The 14,858-nt window shown below is 41.7% G+C and overlaps 1 pseudogene; it reads left to right on the forward strand.

Moving 5' to 3' along the window:
- The first annotated feature begins 13,866 nt into the window (after nt 1–13,866).
- LOC126089912 (5S ribosomal RNA) lies at nt 13,867–13,984 on the forward strand (annotated as a pseudogene).
- Nucleotides 13,985–14,858: the final 874 nt, after the last annotated feature.

Below are 14,858 nucleotides of genomic sequence, written 5' to 3' on the forward strand. Positions count from 1 at the left end.
GAACTTGATTATCGGCTTGATGTCTGCCGAATCACTAAAGGGACACATATCGAACATTTGTGAATGCCTAAAAAAGCTTTTTGAGTTTTTGTATGTGTGTGCAAAGCATTTTGAAAATATCTCAAATAATAAAGTTATTGTAGAGCTGTGAAATCGCTTCAATCATTTGTAATAACCCTGTACTCTCACTACAGTAACCTTATTCGGTCTGTTACTACCTTGCAAAGACATAGAACATTGATAAAATTGATGAAAATGAGGGGCGACATGCAAAAGAGGGCATGGAACCTATCAAGCTTTGAGAACGTAGGGTGGAAAATGGAAAATTCGTTCAGCATCGTATCTGAGTATTACCAACAGCACTCCCTCAAACCAAACCCTTCGAAGGCACAAGTCAAGGTTTTCCACCTTCGCTCAAAATAGGCAATCAGAAAGCTCAGAGTCACGTCAAATAACAACAATCTGCAACATACAGACAAATTGACATATGCGGGTATCGTGGTGAACAGATCACTAACACACAAATATTGTGAGAAGACCTGCCAAAATGTTGTCACCAGAAACAACAACTTGAGGAAACTAGCGAGTAATAGATAAGGAGCCAGAACAACTCCATTAAGAACAATTGTCCAAGATCTTTGCTTTGCCTCGGTGCCATATACATGCCCCTTGTGTTGCAGATACATACCAACCTAAAATGTCAGTACAGACCAAAATGACACATGCAGACTATCAACAGGATGTATGAAACCCGTATCAATTGGCAAGCCTATCGGATTCTCAGCTCCTGAACATAGAAGAATTTCTCATTAGCATAAAGGAAATTTAGAAGGACTTTCAGTGAACGCCACCCGCTGCACAATGCTCACTACTGAGTCAGAGAGGCCCTGTAGGATAACGCTGCCTCAAAAAAGATGCCCAGCGGCAACACATCAAGCTGAAATATTTGCAGAATACTGAATCCCATTTCTAACATGTCTCAACTACTCTACCGGATGTACCCCTGACGAACAGTGGTTTACCAAGAACGAAGAACTGGACATGATCCGACATTGCGCTGAAAAAATTTAAAAGAAATTTTCCGGAAAAGAAAAAGTAAATTAAGTACATACCAAACGAAGAGAAAGTATCCTAGGACTAAGCTTTGAGGCACACCATACAATACTAACAAAAATTTAGCTACACTAGGACTAGCATGTGGATCTGAAAGCTAACCTCTTCTAGGATTCCCTTTCTCGAATGACGTGTTTGGGAACAAGCTTTCATTTCCACTATCAGAGTACTTGAGGAGTTGTAAACGACCGGTGAGCCCTGTCGGGATGTCTGCTGCCCCCGATAGGAGGTGGCGCCGCTGGCGAGTGATGTGTCTCCACAATGCGAAGCGTAGCAGCTATGTACAGTACGTAGCGGCGGGAGCGCGCCGTGCATCAATGATCAATGGCTTTGTAGTCGGCTGCAAATGGCTGCTTACTAATTCACGCGCTATCTGCCGATGGCTTGTTTAGATAGCGAGCGCGCCGTTGATCAACACGATCGATCGCGTCCCCCTGCCCCCTCCCCCTCTGCGCCGCTCCAGCACCGTACCTGCCGTGCGTGAAATAACGGAGGCGTGTTGCACCCCGTGCTCACGGCTTTGTCTCGAGGCCGCCCGCCTGTCTCCATGTTTTGCTAATTCTCACCTGCGGGTACCCGGCTGCTTTCTGCGGAGGCGACTAAAACGAAACACGTCCCTTGGCAATCCACCTGAAACCACGACAGCAATGGGATGTTATACAGGGTGTAAATTTTAAGTTGACAAAACAGAATAACTCGAAAAATAAACTACACACGAAAAAAAAGTGTAGAATCCAAAGTTGATTATTTTAGAGCGGGCCGGCCATCTGCTGGTGCTAAAATTAGCCCGGGAGACGACTTTAAAATTTCAAATGGGAACCCCCATTTATTATTGCAGAATCAGATTCTACATAAAAAATACGTACATTTTGTCTTAAACATTTGTTTTGGTTCTTGGTAGTTGGCGCTGGAATTCAAGAAAATCCATGTTCTCATTTTTGCGTGGAAAATGGTTACGGATAAATAAAAAATACTTATTTATTTCGTACATTTTGATTTGCTAAAACTAAGACTCTCACTCTCTCCCCATAGGGTGGGGTTTGAGAGACGGGAATTAGAATTTTACGAATGCTGGCCCCAATATTAATTTTTTCCGCAGATATTTCGGTCAACATTTGTAAAACTCTAATTCCTGTCTCTCAAACCCCACCCTATGGGGAGAGAGGGAGAGTTTTAGTTTTAGCGAATCAAAATTTACAAAGTAAATAAGTATTTTTTATTTATCCGTAACCATTTTCCACGCAAAAATGAGAACATGGATTTTCTTGAATTACAGCGCCAACTAGCAAGAATCAAAACAAATGCTTAAGACAAAATGTACGTAGTTTTTTATATAGAATCTGATTCTGCAATAAAAAATGGGGGTTCCCATTTGAAATTTTAAAGTTGCCTCCCGGGCTAATTTTAGCGCCAGCAGATGTCCCCCTCGAAAATAATCAACTTTGGATTCTACACATTTTTTCGTGTGAATCTTATTTTTGTAGTTATTCTGGTTTGACAACTTAAAATTTACACCCTGTATATCGAATTCTTTTAAGTTTGTTTAAACATTGATGAAATTTTCTGTGGTTATCAGGCGAGTCGTGTTGTCGTGACGTTTCGACTAGCTTCCTAATAGTCATCTTCAAGTGAAGTGTTGAGTTCATGTCCAGTTCGTTCCTTTACTGCTGCTAGCCCGCAGACTCCTTTGCCCAGACTCCAATTGGTGGACCAGTCGCATTCCTGCGGAAGATACGCCGCTGCCGGTGCCGGGGGAACAACAGGATTGACGGTGGGTCTTAGCATCGAATCCTGGTGCTGCCCATCTACTCCGTCCACTGCAAGAGCCACTCTCGCGTCGGGTTTTTCCTAGGGCATTTCTGCTAATGTCACATCCCATGCGGATTTCAGTTGGAAACAGCTGTTCCTATTGACAAGATCCTCATGTATCCTTATTTCCACTACTTCATTGATATCCGAATACCAGGACCAGCTGGAGTGTCACAGCACCTCTTTCCAAAATGCGAGATGTATCGCTACGTCTGGCTGAAGTACTGCCTGCCAAAAGTATGTGGTATGCAGACAGAATAGCAAAGTCTCAGGATAAAATTAAAACCATATGCTCAGTCGTAAAGGAAGTGGCTGGTCAGCAGAGACAGGTTGAGTATACAGAATCAGTGCGTAATGGGAATGCCCGTGTTACTGATAAGTCGCATATATGTACAGTATTTAATAATCACTTTCTGAATATAGCAGGTGAACTAAATAGAAACCTAGTCCCAACAGGGAATCATATAGCGCTCTTAGAAAAAAGTGTTCCGAGACTGTTACCTGAAATGCTCCTTCATGATACTGACATGAGGGAGACTGAGTTAATAATTAAATCACTAAAGACCAAGAACTCTCATGGATATGACGGGCTATCTAGCAGAATACTGAAGTATTGTTCTATGTATGTTAGCCCAGTACTTAGTCATATCTGTAACTTTTCCTTTAGGAGTGGTCGGTTTCCTGACCGATTAAAGTACTCGGTAGTGAAGCCACTTTATAAAAATGGAGACAGGGATAATGTTGACAATTATAGACCTATTTCTATGCCATCGGTGTTTGCTAAAGTTATCGAGAAGGTTGTATATACAAGGTTACTGGAGCATCTAAATTCACATAATTTGCTGTCAAATGTTTAGTTTGGTTTTAGAAATGGTTTAACAACTGAAAATGCTATATTCTCTTTTCTCTGTGAGGTTTTGGATGGATTAAATAAAAGGTTGCGAACGCTAGGTGTTTTCTTTGATTTAACGAAGGCTTTTGACTGTGTTGACCACAAAATATTACTGCAGAAGTTGGACCATTATGGAGTAAGGGGAGTAGGTTACAATTGGTTCGCCTCTTACTTTAAGAACAGAAAGCAGAAGGTAATTCTTCACAATATTGAAAGTGGTAGTGATGTTAAGTCCCAATGGGGCACTGTTGAGTGGGGCGTTTCCCAAGGATCGGTGCTGGGGCCATTGCTGTTTCTTATTAATATAAATGATATGCCTTCTAGTATTACAGGTGATTCAAAAATATTTATGTTTGCTGATGACACCAGCTTGGTAGTGAAGGATCTTGTGTGTAATATTGAAACAGTATCAAATAATGTAGTTCATGAAATAAGTACGTGTCTTGTGGAAAATAATTTGATGCTAAATCACAGTAAGATTCAGTTTTTACAGTTTCTAACTCACAATTCCACAAGAACCGATATTTTGATCAAACAGAATGGGCATATTATAAGCGAGACGGAACAGTTCAAGTTCCTAGGCGTTCGGATAGATAGTAAGCTGTTGTGAAAAGCCCATGTCCAGGATCTTGTTCAGAAACTAAATGCTGCTTTATTTACCATTAGAACAGTATCTGAAATAAGTGACACTTCAACACGAAAATTAGTCTACTTCCCATATTTTCATACACTTATGTCGTATGGTATTATTTTTTGGGGTAATTCTTCTGATTCAAAAAGGTTATTTTTGGCTCAAAAGCGGGCTGTTCGAGCTATATGTGGTGTAAGTTCGAGAACCTCTTGTCGACCCCTATTCAATAGTCTGGGAATTCTGACATTTCCCTCACAGTATATATTTTCCTTAATGTCGTTTGTTGTTAGCAATATTAGCCTATTCCCAAGAGTTAGCAGCTTTCACTCAGTTAATACTAGGCAGAAATCAAATCTGCATGTGGAATGCACTTTCTTGACTCTTGTGCAGAAAGGAGTGCAGTATTCTGCTGCATACATTTTCAATAAGCTACCACAAGAACTCAAAAATCTTAGCAATAGCCCAAACTCTTTTAAGTCTAAACTGAAGAGTTTCCTCATGGCTCACTGCTTCTGTCGAGGAGCTCCTGGAAGAGCTAAAAAATTAAGCAAATTCCAGTGTTACATTGTTGATTTTCTTTATTTAAACTTACGAATCCTATGACCATGGAGACTTCTCCTTAATTTGGTCCCACGGAACAATAAATAAATTAATTAAAAAAAAAACTCGGAACTGATGCTATAGACGGTTCTTGGCCATAAGCGGTCTTTGACTGACCAAAGCATATTCTTGATTTCAACCGCTGAGCGTATACTGGTTTATATATTATGCTTTTCTACTATCCTGGAAATCTAGGTTGTGGGAAACCCTCTGTGCAGAAGGGACGCCAGGCACTAGCTTTCTTCTTCTAGATTATTTTTCTTCTTCTTTATACTCGGCAGGTGAGCGCGTCTCCTACTAGCCGTTTTTGCGAAAGGTTTCGCGCAGATTCTATAAAATGATAGTCAGACTTTCCTTGTGGTATATGGTTTGCGCTGTGTGTACTAGTACAGTGATCATAGATTTTCAAACATTATTATCAGTTGTAAGCACGAATATCCTGTATGCATAGGAAATATGATTAAAAAACTAAATGTGGCGTAGGACTATAAAAATCGATGATGTAGTAGTTATTCGCAGAATAAGAGGCTCATTACAGGGAACAGTAAATGAGTTACAGGAAGCCAGACAATCCAGTGACCTTGAAATGAAGACCGAGTGCACGAGTCTCACTTGGAAGTAAAATAACAAACATAATACATTATCAGAAGCAGGATTTAGTTTTGAATATGTGGAGACCTTTCATATGTGGAAACTGATATTAACAAAAGAAATTCCATACCAACTGCAACAAATTCCCACATAGCAAGTGGTAATGGATGATTCCATACGTACGAGGAGTTACTGGCCTCCAGGATACTAAACTGTAGATATACAGGGTGAACATAAAGTCTTTACCTGATTACAAAAATTTATTTCTAAGGAACTATGCAGGATACAGCTTTGCGGTGTCTTGCAAATGGTACTTAACTCATGGTAACTTCGTGGGTTAAGCTAACCTTTGCAGCAAACCGCGCAGCCTTATCTAGCATAGGTCCTTAGAAATAAATTTTTGTAATCTGGGAAAGACTTTATGCTCGCTCTGTACAGTGTCGGCCGCAAATTATGGGTATGAAAGCTGGTTATTAACGGGTAATAACGAGTTGTTGTTGTGGTCTTCAGTCCAGAGACTGGTTTGTTGCAGCTCTCCATGCTAATCTATCCTGTGCAAGCTTCTTCATCTCCCAGTACCTACTGCAACATGCATCATTCTGAATCTGCTTAGTGTATTCATCTCTTGGTCTCCCTCTACGATTTTTACCCTCCACACTGCCCTCCAATACTAAATTGGTGATCCCTTGATGCCTTAGAACATGTCCTACCAACCGATCCCTTCTTCTAGTCAAGTTGTGCCACAAACTCCTCTTCTCCCCAATTCTGTTCGATACCTCCTCATTAGTTATGTGATCTACCCATCTAATCTTCAACATTTTTCTGCAAAACCACATTTCGAAAGCTTCTATTCTCTTCTTGTTCAAACTATTTATCGTCCATGTTTCACTTCCATACATGTCTACACTCCATACAAATACTTTCAGAAACCACTTCCTTACACTTAAATCCAGACTCGATGTTAACAAATTTCTCTTCTTCAGAAACGCTTTCCTTGCAATTGTCAGTCTAGTAGGAGCTCCAAATAATTAACGTAAGATGCTACACAGGAGGTATAGGTCAGTTCGGGTTTATGACGATACATGTAGAACTGCAACAAATGCTGAGTTGGATCTCCTAGTACAAGGTGCTGACCTTTGATAACTCGTTGTTGAGCGCAAGTAAGCACTGAACAAGATGCTGACATTATCAGATCAATAGTGAATGGACATGTTCTAGAATGATTTCTGAAAGAACGAAAAAAAGAAGCTTGTGGATGAAGATCATCTTAGGAGAAGATAGGAAGACCACAAGCGGTGGGTATTTGATGTGGAAGAGGATGTAAAAGTTCTCAGATTTAGAGGGTGAGAAAGAACCGCACTGGAAAGGAGAAACCTGTTTAAGAGACTAAGGCCAACACAGGGTAGTACAGCTATGAGAAGAAGAACAAATGCAGAAAAACATGTCGTAAGACAGTTTGTTCCCTGTCTGACATTCCTTCCGATGTCGTGACTTATTTTCTGGTTGGAACAGAGAGCGTAACTCTCGTAAGTGGCATACCCTAGAAAATTCTGTCATTTGCACTTGCCCCCGTCTTCTATAGATCTCTCTCTCTCTCTCTCTCTGCACAGCAATGTAACATCAGATGTTGGTCAGCCGAACCTCTATCTCACTAAATCGGGCTCGTCACTATGCTTTAGTATCTGCCGTATTAGCATGAGACACTGGTAACTTTAAAATTAAATTATACAATCAGGGCGCTAACACATTTTTATCGAGTGAAAGAGAGGCTCTCTTTCAAATCGCCGAGAAAATGTGTAGAATGGCGTTACTTAACATTCGTGACAAAATGTGTCCCACTGAACTAACACGAATCCTTGAAATAGTTTATATAACTAAAGAAATATATGTTTCCAAAATCAGTAGTTGGTTCACAGAACATTTGACATTTATACAAAATGAGTCTATCTATACTGTGTGCAGGGAGCTGTTTCTCAGATGGAAAGGTAGCCTGCAAATCTGTACCTCTGTTGGTTAAGCGAGGCAGTTTAGGTCTGACTTATTCCTAGGGCTCGGATACTCCAGAGCTTACTCTTCAAAATCTCTTAATTCAAATATCTACGTCGCTTAGTACTCCATTGAAAATAAAATAACTCATACTAAACATATATAGCTAAAAGAGCTTCCCCATACGATTGCAGCTCCAATAATCATGTTGTTACTAAATTACTGACACTGTCATTGATGCAGATTAGCGCCTTAACTGTCCGTTAATCCTCGCATTTAGCATTTCAGTGGTCAATCAGAATCCAGGTTCTCCTTCTACGCTACCTCTTCTCTTGTAGCGATACGTAAACACCTTCTCCTGCTTCAACACAATTTACCGTTCGTCATCAATAGCGTACTATCCTGATCCATCCGCGAATGTTGCCTTCCTGAATGCAATGTCTTAATGAAGCTTCACTCCCTTAACGAATAAAAGTAATGATGGGTGTGTCTAATTTAAGTAAAATATGTAGCAGTATAGCTCAGCGTTTTATTGCAATCTGTTCCTATAGGTCCATTCTCAGGGCTAATTTGTATACTTAAACAATTTTCCTTTTCCCTTGCGGTAGTAGAGCTAGTGCAAATGCGTGCTCTTGTTACGAAACGGTTAATTGTTACATTTTAGAAAAATAGAATAATTTACTGTGAACAAAGAGAAACTAGGTCCGATGCCAACGACGAATGGTGAAGAAAACCACACTTCATAACGATATTTGCTCTACTTCAGGGAGCACATTTTTACATAGTGAACCAAAACAGCCTACAAATATGGTAGAAAAGGATTAGCCGGCCGTAGTGGCCGAGCGATTCTAGGCACTTCAGTCTGGAACCGCGCGACCGCTACGGTCGCAGGTTCGAATCCTGCCTCGGGCTTAGATGTGTGTGGTGTCCTTAGGTTAGTTAGGTTTAAGTAGTTCTAAGTTCTAGGGGACTGATGACCTCAGCAGTTAAGTCCCATAGTGCTCAGAGCCATTTGAACCAATAAGGATTAGATAAAGATGTTTGTTGCTTGATGCTATACTTATCCTATACGTTGACAGTTGCAATATTATTCACGTGTTTTACATTATTCTTTCACTTTACATTATTAAAATCAATATGAGTTGCGTCATGCATTTATTCATTTGGCACAGCTTAAAGTCTTTGAAAAACTTTGGGTATATTTCTTCTTGTTCCTGTACATATGTTTTTTTTCCACCATTGGACTGGAATATGAAATTTTCGTATTGTTCATTTTGTTAATAAGAACATAAAACGAGTAACTAACAATCTAGGGAAGTGTGGCTCAAATTTGAAGATTTATCGTCTATGACTCCTGGATAGTGCGCCTACGAGTAAATGCAGAGTATGGTTCGAGAGTAAACACGATAGCTGAGCAGTAACAACTTTGAACGTGGGATAGTAATCGTTCCAAGACGCATGGGCTAACGCCCGTGGGAGAGTACACCAGAAGTCAGCTTCCTGACTCAGCTGTGTCTAGGGTGCTTCTTCAGTACAGCAGAGACAATTTTTGTACACTCGGAACGGAAGTCACGTCACCTTCGCAGAGATCGACGATCTACTGTGAGTCAGACCGCTGCCGATTTCAATGTGGGACATCAGGCACGTACTGCATACTCTGCAGGACAAAAAAAAAGTGAATCGGCAGGAAGAAATGATGGGATGTGAATGTAACTTCGAGCACGTAACCACCATCGGCAGGTACGTAAATGTTTAAGAGTTACATGTCTCTGTGATAGGTAGGACGGCCACTACAAAGGGTCATTGTTGTTCTGCATCTACAGCTACATGACTACTCTGCAATTCCCACTTCAGTGCAGCTAGAGCTTTCTTCGAACCACCTTTGGACTATTTCTCTACCATACACTCTCTAACAGCGCGTAGTACAAATGAACGGTTAAATCTTTCTGTACGAGTTCTGATTTCTCTTGCTTTTATTGTGACAATCCTCCCTCCCCATGTCGGTTGGCGACAATAAAATATTTCCACAGTGTTCAGTTTTCTTTTTCTAACTTTATATGTTTTACTCAAAGGTATCAGATAGATTATACAGGGTGTTACAAAAAGGTACGGCCAAATTTTCAGGAAACATTCCTCACACACAAATAAAGAAAAGATGTTATGTGGACATGTGCCCGGAAACGCTTAATTTCTATGTTAGAGCTCATTTTAGTTTGTTCTTCCACCTACGCTCAATGGAGCACGTTATCATGATTTCATACGAGATACTCTACCTGTGCTGCTAGAACATGTGCCTTTACACGTACGACACAACATGTGGTTCATGCCCAATGGAGCTCCTGCACATTTCAGTCGAAGTGTTCGTACGCTTCTCAACAACAGATTCGGTGACCGATGGATTGGTAGAGGCGGACCAATTCCATGGCCTCCGCGCTCTCCTGACCTCAACAGTCTTGACTCTCATTTATGGGGGCATTTGAAAGCTCTTGTCTTCGCAACCCCGGTATCAAATGTAGAGACTCTTCGTGCTCGTATTGTGGACGGCTGTGATACAATACGCCATTCTCCAGGGCTGCATCAGCGCATCAGGGATTCCATGCGACGGAGGGTGGATGCATGTATCCTCGCTAACGGAAGACATTTTGAACATTTCCTATAACAAAGTCTTTGAAGTCACGCTGGTACGTTCTGTTGCTGTGTGTTTCCATTCCATGATTAATGTGATTTGAAGAGAAGTAATAAAATGAGCTCTAACACGGAAAGTAAGCGTTTCTGGACAAATGTTCACATAACATCTTTCTTTGTGTGTGAGGAATGTTTCCTAAAGTTTGGCCGTACCTTTTTTTAACACCCTGTATAATGGTAAGACAGAGATTTAGGAACCAGGTTTTAAATTGTAGGACATTTCCAGGTGCAGATGTGGCCTCTGACCAAAAACCATTGGTTATGAACTGTAGATTAAAACTGAAGAAATTGCAAAAAGGTGGGAATTTAAGGAGATGGGACCTGGATAAACTGACTAAACCAGAGGTTGTACAGAGTTTCAGGGAGAGCATAAGGGAACAATTGACAGGAATGGGGGAAAGAAATACAGTAGAAGACGAATGGGTAGCTCTGAGGGATGAAGTAGTGAAGGCAGCAGAGGATCAAGTATGTAAAAAGACGAGGGCTAGTAGAAATCCTTGGGTAACAGAAGAAATACTGAATTTAATTGATGAAAGGAGAAACTATAAAAATGCAGTAAATCAAGCAGGCAAAAAGGAGTATAAACGTCTCAAAAATGAGATCGACAGGAAGTGCAAAATGGCTAAGCAGGCATGGCTAGAGGACAAATGTAAGGATGTGGAGGCTTATCTCTCTAGGGGTAAGATAGATACAGCCTACAGGAAAATTAAAGAGACATTTGGAGAAAAGAGAGCCACTTGTATGAACATCAAGAGCTCAGATGGAAACCCAGTTCTAAGCAAAGAGGGGAAAGCAGAAAGGTGGAAGGAGTATATAGAGGGTCTATACAAGGGCGATGTACTTGAGGACAATATTATGGAAATGGAAGAGGATGTAGAGGAAGATGAAATGGGAGATACGATACTGCGTGAAGAGTTTGACAGAGCACTGAAAGACCTGAGTCGAAACAAGGCCCAGGGAGTAGACAACATTCCATTGGAACTACTGACGGCCTTGGGAGAGCCAGTCCTGACAAAACTCTACCATCTGGTGAGCAAGATGTACGAGACAGGCGAAATACCCTCAGACTTCAAGAAGAATATAATAATTCCAATCCCAAAGAAAGCAGGTGTTGACAGATGTTAAAATTATCGAACTATCAGTTTAATAAGTCACAGCTGCAAAATACTAAGACGAATTATTTACAGACGAATGGAAAAACTGGTAGAAGCCGACCTCGGGGAAGATCAGTTTGGATTCCGTAGAAATGTTGGAACACGTGAATCAATACTGACCTTACGACTTATCTTAGAAGAAAGATTAAGGAAAGGCAAACCTACGTTTCTAACATTTGTAGACTTAGAGAAAGCTTTTGACAATGTTGACTGGAATACTCTCTTTCAAATTCTGAAGGTGGCAGGGGTAAAATACAGGGAGCGAAAGGCTATTTACAATTTGTACAGAAACCAGATGGCAGTTATAAGAGTGGAGGGACATGAGAGGGAAGCAGCGATTGGGAAGGGAGTGAGACAGGGTTGTAGCCTATCCCCGATGTTAATCAATCTGTATATTGAGCAAGCAGTAAAGGAAACAATAGAAAAATTTGGAGTAGGTATTAAAATCCAAGGAGAAGAAATAAAATCTTTGAGGTTCGCCGATGACATTGTAATTATGTCAGAGACAGCAAAGGACTTGGAAGAGCAGTTGAATGGAGTGGACAGTGTCTTGAAAGGAGGATATAAGATGAACATCAACAAAAGCAAAACGAGGATAATGGAATGTAGTCGAATTAAGTTAGGTGATGCTGAGGGAATTAGATTAGGAAATGAGACACTTAAAGTAGTAAAGGAGTTTTGCTATTTGGGGAGCAAAATAACTGATGATGGTCGAAGTAGAGAGGATATAAAATGTAGACTGGCAATGGCAAGGAAAGCGTTTCTGAAGAAGAGAAATTTGTTAACATCGAGTATAGATTTAAGTGTCAGGAAGTCGTTTCTGAAAGTATTTGTATGGAGCGTAGCCATGTATGGAAGTGAAACATGGACGATAAATAGTTTGGACAAGAAGAGAATAGAAGCTTTCTAAATGTGGTGCTACAGAAGAATGTTGAAGATTAGGTGGGTAGATCACGTAACTAATGAGGAGGTATTGAATAGGATTGGGGAGAAGAGAAGTTTGTGGCACAACTTGACTAGAAGAAGGGATCGGTTGGTAGGACATGTCCTGAGGCATCAAGGGATCACAAATTTGGCATTGGAGGGCAGCGTGGAGAGTAAAAATCGTAGAGGGAGACCAAGAGATGAATACACAAAGCAGATTCAGAAGGATGTAGGTTGCAGTAGGTACTGGGAGATGAAGGAGGTTGCACAGGATAGATTAGCATGGAGAGCTGCATCAAACCAGTCTCAGGACTGAAGACCACAACAACAACATGTTTTATTTTTTATCCACTCTAGTACAGTGATAATCACAAAAGGTTTTACTGTTACTGCAGTAGTATTTCAGTCGAGGAGTCACAGGATGCGTGTTTGTGATGTTGCCCGTGCTTCTGGGTGAGATCACCTACTACTACTTGCCTATCGGGAGACAGTAGAAAGAAACGTTTGAAGAACAGCAGGTTAAGAGCGGAGGGAAGAAACTGCCATGGAAAGCGGCGTGGGAAAAGAAGCCTCTACGACAGTAAGGGCAGTTTGTGGACCTGCCTGTCACCTGCGACAGCCATGCAACGATAGGGTACCATGCAATTACTTGTTACCGTAGCCATTGCCCGTGTTCGTTATAAAGATGTCATTTCCATGGATGTGTAGTGCTGTTATCATGGCTGGTAGCGTGTACAAGGTGCACGAACAGCGTCGAGTGTTGAGTGATCACTCTGAAGACCCGGAGATGTCATGTAGTATGCGACAACGTTATCAGCGCCTCACATAGTACGAGAGCTCATTGTGGGTCTGTGCTCGGGTGGTCCAGTTGTGCAATATCAAAATTTATGGGTCATCTGGATGTGATAATCGCCCAATGATGGACTGAATGGAAACAAGTGTAGACATACTCGACATCCAAATTCAGGTCGTTCACGTCCGATCATCGCAAAGGACGGTCGCCGTATTGTGCCCCAGGCATATCATAACCCTTTCACATCTGCGCCTGCCATCCGAGAACAGGTAATTGACTCCTTGCAGTATTCTGTATCATCTCACAAGCTTGCTAAGAGACTAGCAGCCTCTGGACTTTGAAACTACGATTGGTTGCCATTAACACCACAACACAAACGGCTGCATTTGTACCGGCACCGTAACAGGTAAGAAGTTTCCAACTTCTTTTCTAGTTTACACCCTAAGAGGGAAGTCCGCCCCCGGTAGCTGAGTGGTCAGCGCTACAGAATGTCAATCCTAAGGGCCCGGGTTCGGTTCCCAGGTGGGTCGGAGATTTTCTCCGCTCATGGACTGGGTATCGTGTTGACTTAATGATCATCATTTCATCCCCATCGACGCGCAAGGCGCCAAAGTGGCGTCAAATGGAAAGACTTGCACCCGGCGAACGGTCTACCCGACGGGAGACCCTAGTCACACGACATTTATTTGGCAACGGCCTTGCCGCAATGGATACACCGGTTCCCGTCAGATCACCGAAGTTAAGCGCTGTCAGACGTGGCCGGCACTTGGATGGGTGACCATCCGGGCCGCCATGCGCTGTTACCAGTTTTTGGGGTGCACTTAGCCTCGTGATGCCAATTGAGGAACTACTCGACCGAATAGTAGCGGCTCCGGTCAAAGAATACCATCATAACGACCGGGAAAGCGGTGTGCTGCCCACACGCCCCTCCTATCCGCATTCTCATCTGAGGATGGCACCGCGGTCGGATGGCGAGGGTTCGGTGATGGTTTGGGCAGCCATATCGTGGTATTCCATGGGTGCCTCTGCAAGGTCACATTACTGCAAAGGCTTATGTGACCGGTCAGGACAATGTTCGTTCTTCAACGGTTATGTTCTGATCCAAGACGACTGGGCCACTGTTCACACAGGAATGGTTTTGTGAGCACGAGGATAAAGCGTCACATATCCCCTGGCCGCCACAGACATTAGAACTTAATGTTATTGAGATGTTATGCAAAAAATTCCATTTTGTACGTTAAGTATCATCCTGGTTCGCGCAGTGCTTCATAAGTTACACATTATACTTGTCACAAATGTGAGCACAACAATATAAATAATAAATGACTATATTGATTTGATTGAAAGTCCTCACATATCTTTCTTTATTACCAGACTTCTGACGAAAAAATAACCTTTTTTCGGGATAAAGATTACGAAAGTAATAAATGAACCGTTAAACTGTTGATAATATGCACAATCATAATACACCTGTCATTAAAATTACGTGTGAATGAAAAAGTACCGGCAGCGAGAGACGTCCCAGAGACCTCGTGTTTATGAAATGAAGCGCTAACTCACTAGGCTGCGGACTCCGTGAATACAAGCGACCATACAAAGTATATACAGGGTGACAATTATTGAACTATATGAAAAGAAAACGTAAATTAGTTAGAAAGTAAGGCGAGCACACACTTTATT

Source organism: Schistocerca cancellata, chromosome 6, assembly GCF_023864275.1.
Source record: "Schistocerca cancellata isolate TAMUIC-IGC-003103 chromosome 6, iqSchCanc2.1, whole genome shotgun sequence".
Taxonomy (NCBI): Eukaryota; Metazoa; Arthropoda; class Insecta; order Orthoptera; family Acrididae; genus Schistocerca; species Schistocerca cancellata.